Source organism: Artibeus jamaicensis, unplaced genomic scaffold (genome assembly GCF_021234435.1).
Source record: "Artibeus jamaicensis isolate MK-2021 breed Jamaican fruit bat unplaced genomic scaffold, CSHL_Jam_final scaffold_847, whole genome shotgun sequence".
Taxonomy (NCBI): Eukaryota; Metazoa; Chordata; class Mammalia; order Chiroptera; family Phyllostomidae; genus Artibeus; species Artibeus jamaicensis.
This window is the reverse complement of record NW_026522057.1, coordinates 3,607,345-3,622,090: the sequence shown is the minus strand read 5'-3', so window position 1 is coordinate 3,622,090 and position 14,746 is coordinate 3,607,345. Positions and strand designations below refer to the sequence as shown.

The 14,746-nt window shown below is 34.6% G+C and overlaps 1 protein-coding gene across 3 annotated transcripts in view; it reads right to left on the bottom strand.

Moving 5' to 3' along the window:
- Positions 1-14,746, bottom strand: part of FOXJ3 (forkhead box J3) — a 105,879-nt gene that overhangs the window by 45,296 nt on the left and 45,837 nt on the right. The gene's annotated exons all lie outside the window — the stretch shown is intronic.

Sequence of the window (14,746 nt, the reverse complement as noted above, 5' to 3'; positions counted from 1 at the left end):
ACCTATCAGATGCACAGTTCAAAACATTGGTAATCAGGATGCTCACAGAACTGGTTGATTCTGGTTGAAAATTAGAGGAACAAATAAAGGTTAAACTAATTGAAATGAAGGAAAATGCACAGGGAACCCATAGTGATGGGAAGAAAACTGGGACTCAAATCAATGGAGTGGACCAGAAGGAAGAAAGAAACAACCAAACAGAAAAGAATGAAGAAACAAGAATTCAAAAAAAATGAGGAGAGGCTTAGGAACCTTCAGGACATCTTTAAATGTTCCAACATCCGAATTATAGGGGTACCAGAAGGAGAAGAGAAACAGCCACGAGTGGAAAACTTATTTGAACAAATAATAAAGGAGAATTTCCCCAATCTGGCAAAGGAAATAGACTTCCAAGAAATCCAGGAAGCTCAGAGAGTCCCAAAGAAGTTGGACCCAGGAAGAAACACACCAAGGCACATCATCATTACATTAGCCAAAATTAAAATGAAGGAGAGAATCCTAGAAGCAGCAAGAGATAAGGGGAGAGTCACCTACAAAGGAGTTCCCATCAGACTGTCAGCGGATTTCTCAAAAGAGACCTTACAGGCGAGAAGGGGCTGGAAGGAACTATTCCAAGTCATAAAAACCAAAGACCTACAACCAAGATTGCTCTATCCAGCAAAGCTTTCATTTAGAATAGAAGGACAGATAAAGTGCTTCTCAGATAAGATCAAATTCAAGGACTACATCATCACCAAGCCCTTATTATATGAAATGTTGAAGGGGCTTATCTAAGAAAAAGAAGATAAAAAAGATGAACAGTGAAAGGACAGCAAACTCACAGTTATTAACAACCACACCCAAAACAAAAGCAAATTAAGAGGACAGCCAGATCAGGAGCAGAACCACAGAAATGGAGATCACATGGAGGCTTAGCAACAGGGGAGTGAGAGGAGGAGAACAGGGGAGAAGGTACAGAGAATAAGTAGCACAAACAGTGGGGAGAAAATGGACAGGGGGAGGGCAAGAGTAGTGTGGGAAATGTAGAATCTAAAGAATTTATGACGCATGGACATGCACTAAAGGGGGGAGATGTGGGTGGGACGGGGTGTGCAGAGTGGAGGAGAATGAAGGGGAGAAATGGGAACTGTAATGGCAGAATCAATGCAGTATATTATAAAGAATAACAGTAACTAAAACAATTTTAGTGAAGCTTACTATTAAAAATAAAATACAAGAATAAGCTATACCTGGACATAACCTAAATACTATCTAACCCAACAATGGGGAAATTATCCAATGTCACATACTGAATTATCCAAACTGCCTAAAGGTCTCAAACTTTGGGCAGATACCAGAAAGGTAACAACCCTTCTCTTAATGACAGTTCATCAAGGGTTGACCATGTGCTAGTAGTCCAATGCTAGTACGAGGAATAGAAGTAAAAAGTAAGTCTCAGTCTGAAGGGTGGTCAGAGAGACCAAAAAAAAAATACCTGTATGGTTAAATCTCACCACCTTCATGTCTTTGCTCAAAATTCACTTTTTCAATGAATTTACCTCACTTATCCTTTTGAAAATTGCAATCTACACCTCAATCTACTTTGTCCTATTCTAATTTTCTTCTGACATTTAGAATGGTCTCACATTCTATATAATTTTCATATTTATTTTGTCTACTGTCATTCTCCCATAAGGCTGTAAGTTCCTTGAAGGCATGCATTTTGTCTGTTCTGTTTGCTAACGCATTCCAAATGCCTAGAATAGTGACTGGCACATAATAGGCAAATAAATGATCACAATACAGTGCTAAGATAAGTGAGCTGAGTCTCTGAGGATGGTCATGCTCAGAGTTGATAGAAGAGGGGAATAAAAACAATTTTAAGCAGAGGAAAATTGCTAGTACTCAAAAAGCATTTTTAATATTGTGTTTGTGGACTCCCTGAAGGCATGTGGACGGGAAATTCAGCATTTCCTTCCATTATGAACATACAGAACAAACCAATTTAGCAATACCTAAAAAATCAGTTTGTTTCCTATCACATTAACAGTTTTTGTCTCAAAATATCTACTCATTATTAATCTCTGCTTTTGTTATTTACCGTATTAAATTTTGTTCAATTTTGTAGTTTAATGTTACCAAGGAAGCACAGATTACTACATCACAAATTTGCTATAGTATTTTTATAACTATTTTAATATAACTGCTTATCTTTTTAATTCTGTGTATTCCAGTTAGACTTTTAAAAACATTCTGAGAAGGGGTTCACAGGCTTCAAGAACTGCCAAATGGAGCCATGGCATAAATAAGTGAGACAATCTGGTTAAAGTCTAACACATACAGAAGAGGAAAAGACATTAAGAAAACTGTTCCCTTCAATACTCTAGGTAGCATGCTGGTTTTTAATTTTCTTGTAATTAATTCATAAATCCTGAAAATTTACTAAAATGTATTATTATAATATCAAACCGTTCAAAGTTCAAAGTCTTACGAACCTTTACAGCATTTATTTAAGTTCTCTACAAACTATCAAAACTAAGTAACAGTGAAAGAAGTTGTGCTAATACACAATTTATAATCTCTTTTACATAGAAGCTTTACACAATGAAGAGTGAGCCAACAACTTTCAAGAAATCCTGATCTCTGAACCTAGTATATCATATGAAATTTTCTGTTTATAAATGATTTCTTCACTAGACCAGAAGTTTCGATGGCAGTGCTATATTCATTTCTTGTATCTCCACAGTCAAACTTGGTACCTACCAAAGAGTTATTAACAATAAATGTTTGCCAAACTTAATTCTGATGAATGTCATATTTGAAGACACACTGAAATTATTATCAAAGTAATTTAAAATATTAAAATATTCAGAACATCCAGAGCTATATGGGCCTATAGATACTACAGCTCTTATTTTTATATATACCTCTACTTCTTTTTATATAAACCCCACATGTTATTCCTTACATTAAAAGAAATAAAGGATAGAGAGATATCCTGTGGTTCATGGCTTGGAAAATTTAATATTAAGATAGCAGTATACCCCAAATTGATCTATAGATTCATTGCAATTCCTGTCAAAATCCTAGTCATCTTATTTGTAGGAACTGACAAGCTGATCTTAAAATATACATGTATTTGACCTAGTATAGTCAAAACAATCTTTAAAAAGAACAAACTTGAAAGATTCACACTTCCTGATTTTACAATATGCTACAAAGTAAAAGTAATTTGAATCGAGAATATAAAAATAAACATGTATATTTTGGGTCAATTGATTTTCCACAGGCTATCAAGATAATACAAATAAGGAAAGAATAATCTTTTCAGCAAATGGTGCTGAAAAAAAATGGATAGTCACATGCAAACAAATGAAATTGGGTCCCCTTACACACACATATATAAAAATTAAAATTAGCTCAAAGTGGATCAAAACTCTAAACATAAGGGCTAACATTCTTAGAGGAAAAGTAAGTGTAAATCTTCATGACCTTGGATGAGGTGATGGTTTCTTAGATATGACACCAAAAGCACAAGCAAACAAAAGAAAACTGATAAATTCATCAACACATAAAACTTTTGTTTTGTCAATGGGCACTGTCAAAGTGAAAATAAAACTCACACAATGGGAAGAAAATTTGCAAGTCATATATGTGATAAAAAGCTAGTATCTAAAATATATAAAAGGAACACTTACAACTCACTAATAAAAAGAGGACCTGGTTAAGAAAACAGACAAAGAATCTGAATAGACTTCTGTGATGGAGATCTATGAAAGCCAGTAAGGACATAAGGGCAACACAAATCAAATCCACACTACAGTGAGATAACCCTCCACACTCTAAGATGGCTACAAGTACAATAAAAAAGGCAAAATAAAAAATGCTGGCAAGACTGTGAAACACTAACACTTTATAATTGTGAAATGGTGCTACCACTTTGAAAAAACAGTATGGCGGGTCCTCAAAAGTTTAAACACATGATCCAGCAATTCCACTCTTAGAGAAATGAAAACATATCCAAGAGAAGTGAAAAATTATGTCCTCGCAAAACTTGTACACAAATGATCATAGCAGCATTTTTCATAATAGCAAAAAGTAAAAAAACCCCAAATGCCCATCAAATGATGAACAGACAATTGTTACATATTTATACAATGGAATATCATTCAGTTATACTACAACATGCTACAACACATATCCCTGAAAACCTTACACTAAATCAAAGAAGCCAGACACAGAAAGCCATGTATCATATGATTCCATTTATATAAAATGTACAATATAGGCAAATCCATAGAGATGAAAAGTAAATTAGTAGCTGCCAGAAGCTTGGGGGTTGGGAGAGTGACTTTAAAGGACAGAGTTCTTTCTGAGGTGACAAAACAAAAATGTCTTGGAATTTGATACTGGTAACGATTGCACAACTCTGCAAATACCCTAAAAACTATTAAGTTATACACTTTAAGTGATAAATTTTATGGTATGTGAATTATATCTCAATAAAAATACTGTCCTAATTAAGAAAAAAAGGAATCGCAGAGCCCTAACCTAGTGCAGTGGTAGGCCCAATATAGTCAAAAGTCATTTGCCACAAAGCAAACTCAGTGGTATTGCCCAGAAAGAACTCAGGTCTCTTGACTTCTGGTAGTTTACTTCAGACCATTATCAGTCTGTGATAAAAGTTCTAAATAGTCATTATGTCACACAAAAGTCAAGCAGTTCATCTACTTGAAGAATAAGAATTCCAAAACCTCTCTCAGATTGTAAGTATGTCAGTTATGTTAAGAAGTGAAATAAATTTTTGACCCCTGCCTTACTGATAAAAAAAAAAAAGCCTGAATAAAATGAAGCAGTGACAATTTCTAGAACACCTAAAAACCAGTTGTAATTTAAAACAGCGAGAGAATTAATGCACAATTAGAAATGTTTATTTAAAAAGAACTACTACTTCTTAGTTAACTAGGAAGAAACATCATTCTTCTGATAAACATTAAGTATCTACTATGTATATCAGATACTATGAAAATGTCACAGACCCAATCCTTGCCAACAAAAACTCACAGTTGAGTGGAACAGATCAAAATACAAGTAGTACATTATTCAGGAGCATTAATAGTTATATGGTCAAAGAGCTACAGTAATTTTAAAAAAGAGAGATAAAAAAAAGAGAGAGCAAGACAAGAAGGTGAGAAGGGAGAAAAAGGAAGGTTACCTCCTGTTTTCAGAGTAATGCTGACACCTGAGCTGGGAATCCAAGGATCAATAAGATGGAAATAAAGACTATTTTAGATACAATGAAGAGTATGAACAAAAATATGAAGATATACAACTGCCATCATAAATAAAGATAAATAATGGAATATAACTTGAATATAAAGTTAAGACACAAAGCTGAGGGCTGGAGTTGAAAATGTGGTGTTTTTACTTGTGTACCAAGCAACAACACAGAAAATAGAGCAATGGAAGTAGACATTAGTGAAAGAAAGGAGAACACTGGAGGTGACAAACTAATCCAAGTCATTTATCATTAAAATAATTTTATTTTTTTATTTCATTTCTTCTAATTACTTTGTTTTCACATGAAAAGTCAGGATCTCAAAACTTCAATGATGAAGAATTAGATGAAAAACTGAATTAGCTTCATGGGGTTCCTAACCCCTATATAGATCAAGACAGTATCTTCTTATTATAAAAACCCACAGTGAAGCCCTGACTGATATGGATCAATTGGTTGGAGCATAATCCCATAAACTGGAAAGGTAAGGACATTTGATGCCCAGTCAAGATACATGCCCAGGTTGAGGGTTCAGTTCCTGGGTGGGGCGATATGAGAAGCAATTGATCACTATTTCTCTCTCACATAGATGCTTCTCTCCCTCTTTCTCTTTTGCCCTTCCCCTCTCTTTAAAAATCAATAAGCATGCCATGGCTGGTGTAGCTCAGTGGACTGAGAGCCAGCCTGGGAACCAAAGGGTCGCCGGTTCAATTCCCAGTCAGGGTACATGCCTGGGTTGTGGGCCAGGTCCCCAGTAGCGGGTGTGCAAGACAACAATAAGTTGATGTTTCTGTCCCTCTCTTTCTTCCTCCCTTCCCCTCTCTCTAAAAATAAATAAATAAAATATTAAAAATAAAAATCAGTAAGCATGCCCTTGGGTGAGGATTGGCTAAAAAAAAAAACCCATGGTGAAGGAGAGGTGCACTGTGGCATATCTTATGTCTAGGAACGAGCTGCAAATAATACAGAAGTCCTGATGATCTAGCATCAGAGCAATTGGCTGAACACATTTTACTAATTATCTCTTAACATACACAAAAAGATGAAATTGAAATTCTAGAATTAAAAAGTAGTAAGTGGTATAAAGTGGGAGGTGTGAACTGAAAGGTGGTATAATATTTCCTCTACACAGACTTTGACAGCTTAGTAGTATACACTGTTAAGCTCTAGAATGATTACAAAAAAGAGCATACATAAGAAGTCACTAGATGAAATAGAAAACTGTATAGTACTGGGTTAACTCCAAAGGTTGCAGAAATGAAGCAACACAGGAACAAAAGAAAAAGAGCAATCGTACCAATAATCATATTAAATACAGACTAAGAACTCCAATTAGATTGCAAAGGCTGTTAGACTGAATTTAAAAAGAAGCAAGAGCCAATGACTACATGCTGTTTATAAGAGACACACTTTAAATACAAAGACATTTACAGACTAAAAGCAAAATACTAGGAAAAAACGCATCAAACGTGCACAGGAAAGCTGTGGTGGCTGTATTAGTATCAAAGTAAGCTTCAAGACAGTATTTTAAGAAATTAGTAACATTTTATAAAGATAAAGAATAATTCAACAGGGAAAATAAATACACTATCCATTAATATTAATTTAAAATGAATCACAGACCTAAATGTCCGATAAAATAAAACTTAAAAACCTATAACGGAGAACAGAAGACAAAATATTTGACTTTGGTTGATTTCCCAGACAAAACACAAAAGTCACTAATCACTAATTGAAAATGGATATTAGCCTTCAAAACACAAAACACCTACTCTTTTTGGTATACCATAAAACAAATGTCTGAAAAAACATTTACACAATATAATTCCAAGAAAAGATATAACCAGATATGTAAACAAACAAACAAACAAACAAAAAACCCTCTTACAACTCAGTAATAATGGCAGCCAAATTTTAAAAGGAAAAAGAAAACCAAAGACTTTAAAAGAACCTTCAGGAGAAAGGATAAACAAATGACCAGCAAGCAAATGAAAAATGCTCAACATCAACAGTCATCAGAAGATTAAAAATAAAACTATAACAAAATACTACTTCATAACCACTAAAAAGGCAGGTAACAGCAACTTTTGACCAGGATGTGGAACAACTAAAACTCTCATGCATTGCTACTGGGAATGTAAAATATACAGCCATATTGCAAAAAAGTCTGCCAGTTTCTTATCATCTTTCATCAACCATTGACAAAGCAATTATTCTATTATTCAAGAGAAGTGAAAGGATATGTCCATAGACAACTTATACAAGAATTTCTTAGCAACTTGTTCTTAACAGCCCAAAACTATAAAAATAATCCAAATATCCACCAACAGATAAATGGATAAAAAATATTGTGGTATATTTGTACAATGGAATACTATTTAGCAATATTAAGAAACAAACAAATGATATATGTAATCACATCACAGTGAGTGAAACAAGTGAGACATGAAATAAATAGAGTACATAACAAATAATTCCCACTTACGTGAAGAGTTTGATTATGTGACATTTATGTGAACTAATCTACTATGGAAAAATCTACTATGGACTTTAAGATCACTATCTAAAATGAGAGCCTGACTATATAATTGTTTGAAGGACTGAGATAATGCATGTAAAATAACTACCTAATCTGTAAAGTAATATACAAATGTAAACATTATTAATCCATATCAACAATTTTGGTACAGGAAGTTAATGTCCTACTGAGGAAAAAAACTACAATGTCTTTGTAAAATCCCCCCCAAAAATTGTAATTAGAAATGTGCAGCTTTGAATAAATATTCTAAAAACGAATCAGCTGCCAACTTCAAGATACCCTAAAACAAAAGGTTAATTATGGAGGGGAAAAAAAGTGGCACCAAATTGAAAACTAGGTGGCATTCTTAAATAGAAGTGACTAAACAAATAATACAAATAATTAAAAAACTTCAGGGAAATTAAGGTAATCAAAATATAGAAAATGCATCAGAATTAAAGATGCACTGAAAGCCAACATTGGCCTTAAACGCCTCTATTTTCATCATTACAAAATATTTATCACTTTAAATAAAGTACATTTTAATTATTCCAATAATTTACTTCTGATAGAAATTTTACGTCAACACAAAATACTCTGCTCCATCATCCTCTGTGACTTTTAACAGTCCTCAGATTAAAAACAGCCTGGTGAAAATGCCATTATTTGATTAAATATAAGTAAACCCAAGAAGCTAATGTTAATTTCATATTCCCAGGGAAAGCAGTCCCTATCATAAATAACCTAACATTCCAAATAACTAAATCCAAAAACGTTATGTTTTCACTAGCCCTACTGCGAAGTACGTACGCACATTGGTAAAGTGAGTCGTCATAGACTATTCTCTGCTCTTCTCAGCTTTCAATTCATACCATGTCAGAAGTCGCAGGCATAATGCTGGATCCCTTTTGTCCCTGATTTCTTTGGTTTCATACCATGTCTCAAATCTGTTTTTAGTCTCCCAGTTTAGATTTGGCAATGCAGTTTAAAAATTTTTTTTTATTTTTACCCTCCAACATCTTAGGATGCTGCTCCTAGTAGACACCCATAGCTCCAAGGCACAGTATTTGCACGCACCATAGATAGAGTGGACTTCCCAGTTTCGGTCTTGGTTTATACCTGTTGCCTAAGCATAATTAAAAATAATTATCATTCGTCTTTATTCCCAGAAGTTTCTAGTTGGAACAGAAGGTGAAGTAGTCACTCAGACTACAAAAATAGGCTATGAACCAGTCAAATATATAGGAGGTACTCAAAGGCAGGCAGGTCGGCTGGCTAGCTAGCTGAATGTATGAGAAAAAAACTATTCCAATGTCAGCTCAGATTCATGCAACATTCTTGGTTTTTATTACTTTTAAATATATTATCAAATAGCTTAAGCTAAGTATTGCCCAGGAGAGATCATTAAGGAATTTACTCTTAATCAATGGATTAAAAATATGTAATTAGCATGTTGATTATAGTATATCAAATAGGTCCTCTAAATGTTAAAAGTAGTATGTTCTAGTAAGTAATTAATAGTTGTCCATATCTTGTTTTTAAATCATTACTGCCTTAAACAAAATCCTTTCAGAAATTTTTTAAATGAAGATAAAAACGTTTGACTATATCACAAATGACTTCCAAAAGCTCATCTACATTTAATATAATTCACAAAGCAGTTCAGTATGACCATTATGTTAATAGTTTAAGCTAATTCAACATTCTCTCGTCTCTCAGTATATGTCAAATTATTGAGTATAAGCTCAAATTATTGAGTATAAGCTTAATTACTGAATATAAGCTTAAAAGAAAAGAGCTTGATGATCAAGTGAACTTATGACTGGCAACAACCCACACGTTCTTCAAAAGGTGATCACGGCAGTAAATCCATACAATGAGCCACATGAAATATGGAACTGCTGATACCACAACATGGATGGATCTCAAATGCACTGTGCTGAGTAAAAGAAGCCAGACTCAAAAGGCCTCCTACTGTATGAGTCCCATTTATGTAAATTTTGGGAAAAGCAAAACTACAGGGACAACAAAACAAATCGGTACTCGCTGACAGGGCCTGGGGGTTTGAGCGAGGTGCTGACTACCAAGGAACAGTACTGTCCTACATCCTGATTGTGGGGACAGTCACACTGTACAGATTTGTCAAAACCACTAGACTTACACAGCAAACAGTGAATTTTGCTATATAATTTTTAATTAATTTTAGAAAGAAATATTATATTTTAAAAGTGGTTTAGTTCTGAGACAAAAAAAGTGATCAATCACAAACTGTTATCTCCTACTCCTACTTAAGAAGGGAAGAGAACACGGCGTATTTGAATAAAAAGCAGCTCTAAACTGCTGTCAGGGCTCTAGGCTGGCACTTCTTCGTTTGTGCAGTGCTCTCTCTGAATCAGACCCTTATCTCTACACAACTCAATCCTTCAAACCCTCTCCACATGCCTCTGCTAACTCTGAGCTTTCTAACCTTGGTATGTCTAACAGACTTGTCTCACATTCTGCCTTAACATGCACTCACTGGCTTCAATCCTTCATTCACTCTTGGGCCTCATGTTAGTACTTACATTAATTCCCTTAATTCCTGCTTCTATCTCAACTTTGCTCTCACCGGTCCCTCAGCTAAACTTGATCATGTCCTCTCCTCAACCTTCAAATGGGCTTACCTACCATAAGTTTGAAACACAAACATTAGTAATTTCAATCATCTTTTAAGTGCTTTAGAAGGGGCAAACTCTAGAGCCTCTCCCCTAGGGACCCTACCAGTGTTTTCTTCACTCCAACAAATATGGTGTCCTTACTTCTGTCCAACCAAACCCTTGCTTATCTTTAAATTCCACTCATGTTTGGTTTTATACAAAAACACAGATAAGAGGTAAACTACCTCCTCACAAAAATCGTCCATTTTAAATTAGACTAGTATTAAAATTACACTTTTATCTTCCTTCTTCAGGGTATATACACCTATGATTCACTCAATACTGTTTATCATTTAATGTTACACCTTATGTTCTCTTAAACCTCTCCAGTTTTTCTACATCTTTTTATAAATAAAGTGACCAAAACTGGATATCGACAAATAATAGATAATTTACAAATAAATACAACACAATACTATCATTACCCCCCCAAAAATACCCTTGGAAAAAAAGAAATCAGTGAACTATGTTATGGTCGCTTATACTGTGAAAGGGCAAGAATAGAAAAACAACACAGTCTCAGAACTTCTGAAAGTCAATTCTCTAGCAGTGACTTTGCTGTTTCCTCACAAACCAGAAGAGCCAATATTCACATCTGCTGAGCCTTTACAAGGGCCCCATCCTCAGACAAGGAAAACTTACACTCCCCTCCCCCAATTAACCTCTTTCTTTTATGAACTCACTGCAATTATCCTTCCCAGGACAGGCAGATAGCCTTGATAGTTTCTTAAACTTCTTAGCTATCAGTTTTATTAGAGCCCATTGTTGCTAATTAATTGTTAACCATATTTCCCAAAATCTTTTATTTCCTTTTAAGTCAAAATATCATTTTTCTGAGCTGAGGAAGAGGAAACAATGTTGAGAAAAGATTAAGTGGAAAGCAAAGAAAGATAACTCTATATTCTTAAACTAAATTTAGCTGATAGGATTTATTTTCCATAATGTGAACAAAATATTCACCTTTCTTTAAGATAAGTAACAGACATGTGTGAACTGCAGAAGACTTAAAAAAAACAAATTGGATTAAAAAAATAGACAAAAATACAGAAAGTAAAGCTAATGAGAAAAGAGGAGACAAAAGCCAAGAATAAAAAAATGGAGACAGACTACAGTATGAAGATATAGGGTTAAAAATCAAAGAAAGAAGAAATGGAAATCTGCCCCCCTGAAAGCAGCAGTTATCGATGCAAGATATAATTTCATTTTGTTTGTTTCTTAAAAAAAATAATGTGGCTGTTTGGAATCAGTTTCAAGAAACAGAGGAAAATGGATTTCAGCCCATCAATATACATGAGAGGGTATCAAATATTAAGGGCTTTTATGATAATGACTTCTATCAAATGAAGGAATGAGTCAGAGATAAACGGCCATATGAAAATATCTGTAATTCAACAGTACCCTTCAAGCTTGGGCTGGCCTTCACACCGCTCTGGTAATATAGTGAAGGGGAAGCTATACCATAAAAAAACAGCAAAGAAGACACTATACAGGCTACTTCTATCTCTTCCTCTTGACCCATCTGTGTCATGGCAGTAGCCAGCCAAATCCTAAGGGGCAAAAGTCCACCCCATACCCAACGACCAAAACTACTCCCACCCCACCTTGGCTCAATGGTTTTCTCCCACTGTGGTGAGGGTGGTTTTGGAAAAGCTCCTCAAATGCCAGGAAACACTGTAATACAAAAAGAAAAAACAATTCATAAGTACCAAAACTTAACTAACATTTTGGCCTCCCTCTCAAGGAAATTGGTATAGCGGAAAAAGCACTAGTCTAGGAACCAAGAAACCAAGTGTACTGTGTTCCTTCAGCATTCAAGGGCATTTGTTATACTCCAGGTGACTTGGAGGGAGGATAGTCTCTTTCAGCTAAGGGTTATTACTAAAGCAGCGGAATATGAGCCAAAAGCTGCTGATGGCTATCCCTGAAAATGTAGCCAACAGAAAACTAAGGGATGTAAAGAGAAATTCCTGACAAGAAAACTTAAGAACCAGGGTCTGGTTCTTACTGTAGATACTTTCTCCCTTAAGTTGATCTACAATGAGTTTCTATGACTTGCAAGTAAGTCTGCCCAATATACTTGGGTTCTAGCTCTACAATGAACATGGCCAAGCCACATTTATTGGCCTTAGTTTTCTCTTCTATAAAATGGGCTACATATGAGGTTTTCAAAACTTTAAGCAATGGTACTTTTTTAAACAAAAATTTTATTTTCGTATTAAAAATTAAAGTGACTTGTCATGGCTGATGTGGCTCAGTGGACTGAGTGCTGGCCTGTGAACCGAAAGGTCACTGGTTCAACTCCTGGTCAGGGAACATGCCTGGGTTGCAGGCCAGGTCCCCAGTTGTGGACAAGCTGTGGGCCTGCCAGCAGCAGCTCATCTGTATCTCTCACATATCAATGTATCTTTCCCTCTCTTTCTCCTTCCCTTCCCCTCTCTCTAAAAATACATAAATAAAATCTTGTTAAAAAGTTAAAATGACTTTATTCATATAAATGTATTTTATAAGATCAGATTTACAACATTTATTTCTGACCAAAATCAATAAGGATGGTGGATATTTAAATCTCACCTTGAGACTGGGGAAAAAAAAAACCACTTATTAGTATAAATGTACGTTATAAGATCAAATATACACTATTTACTATTATGACCAAAATCAATGAGAACAATGATGCGTTTTGATAAAAATAAGCTTAAAATTAGAGATCAACAGTAAAAACGGAAAGCTTTTATTTACCTCTCAGGATTCTGCTTATTTCTGTATTTTGTTTTGGCTGCACATTAAGACAATCCTGATTCAAAAAAATAAAACGGTTGTAAAGAGTAACATTCTGCACCTCCCTTACCCCATGTACTATTTAACTAAGATGGAGAAAAAGGTTTAAGTTTTGAACAAAAGAAAATGTGACAGTACAATTTTTTAAATAGGTCTCCAACTGGTTAAAATTCCATTCATAATACAGTTATACATTTATGTGTGTCAGGGTTTTGTTTAATGATTTAAACTTCATTTAAAAATTAAATCTGAACCACATGTTTACAGAATCCAATTAGTACCTTCATAAAACTCTTAATAAAACAGATAATTGCTAAATTCTTAAGAATCCTTTCAGTCAGATTCATGTATACTCACTGCTCATAGTAAATTGCAATGAAGCAAATATAAAAAGTTATTCCTTTTAAAATAATAAGCCTGCTTTAAAGGAAAGAAAAATTTCACCTATTCCTAGTTACTACCTTGGAGAGTTATGAACATAGGCAAATAACAACCTGGGTCAAATATGAAAACTATTGTAATAACCTATTCAATCTTATTAAGAATCAACTTGAAGGGGCAGCTCACAGTAGGTGCTACAAAACATTCATTACTTATAGAGTGCCTGCTTTACAAGAGAAATGAGTATCTCTGTCTCTAATCTTAACAAGTTAACCATCTATCAGAGTATGATATAGTACATTCATTTATTCATCAAAAGAGTAAACAAAAATACACATGATCCTACCCTCTTAATTTAGATTTTAACATAAGGACTGTAAACAACTAATCGAGATTTTAAACAAATGGTACAAATGATTAAGTTAACATTTTTGAAAGACCCCTGGCTACTATGTGAGTTATTATAAATTGAAGATATAAGTCCATGGATAGAGAGGACGGTTATGAGCTACTACCATGATGATGACAAAGTAACAGGAACTCAAAAGAGGGAACAAACTCATCTGACTGGTGGGGGAAGGGGAGAGCTGTAGAGACATACTGTTGCAGCGCAATCTTAAAAGACTCCAGAATGAGCCAGACAAGTAGAGAAAAGGAGTTTGTGCTTAAAGAGAAGACCATATGAAAAGTATGTTGGGGAAATTTCAAGTAGTGCCTCACAGTGGGTCTTGAATTGAGTGAAACATAGCTAGAAAGACAAATCAAGAAAAACACAGTAGAGGATATTTTATAAAAGAAACATCTCCAGAACACTGAGTACTTACGTTAAGCAGGATGTTAACGTGATAAGGCTTACATTTTTAGAAAAAGTTTTCCAGAGACACTCAGCCTAAAGAAGACAACACGAAGTCTAAACATCCAAACAAGAATGCATGCCTGCCAACAGATATAGACTATCTCAAAATCTTAATCTAGTAATTTATCATGATTATCAAATATGGTCCAAGCAAATACTCAGCTTAGAAATCAATCAACTAGTACCAAGTTCAGGTTGCATTGCAGTTGACATGACTATTGAAACAAACGAAAAAAGTCTCTATAGATAAAATACTAAAA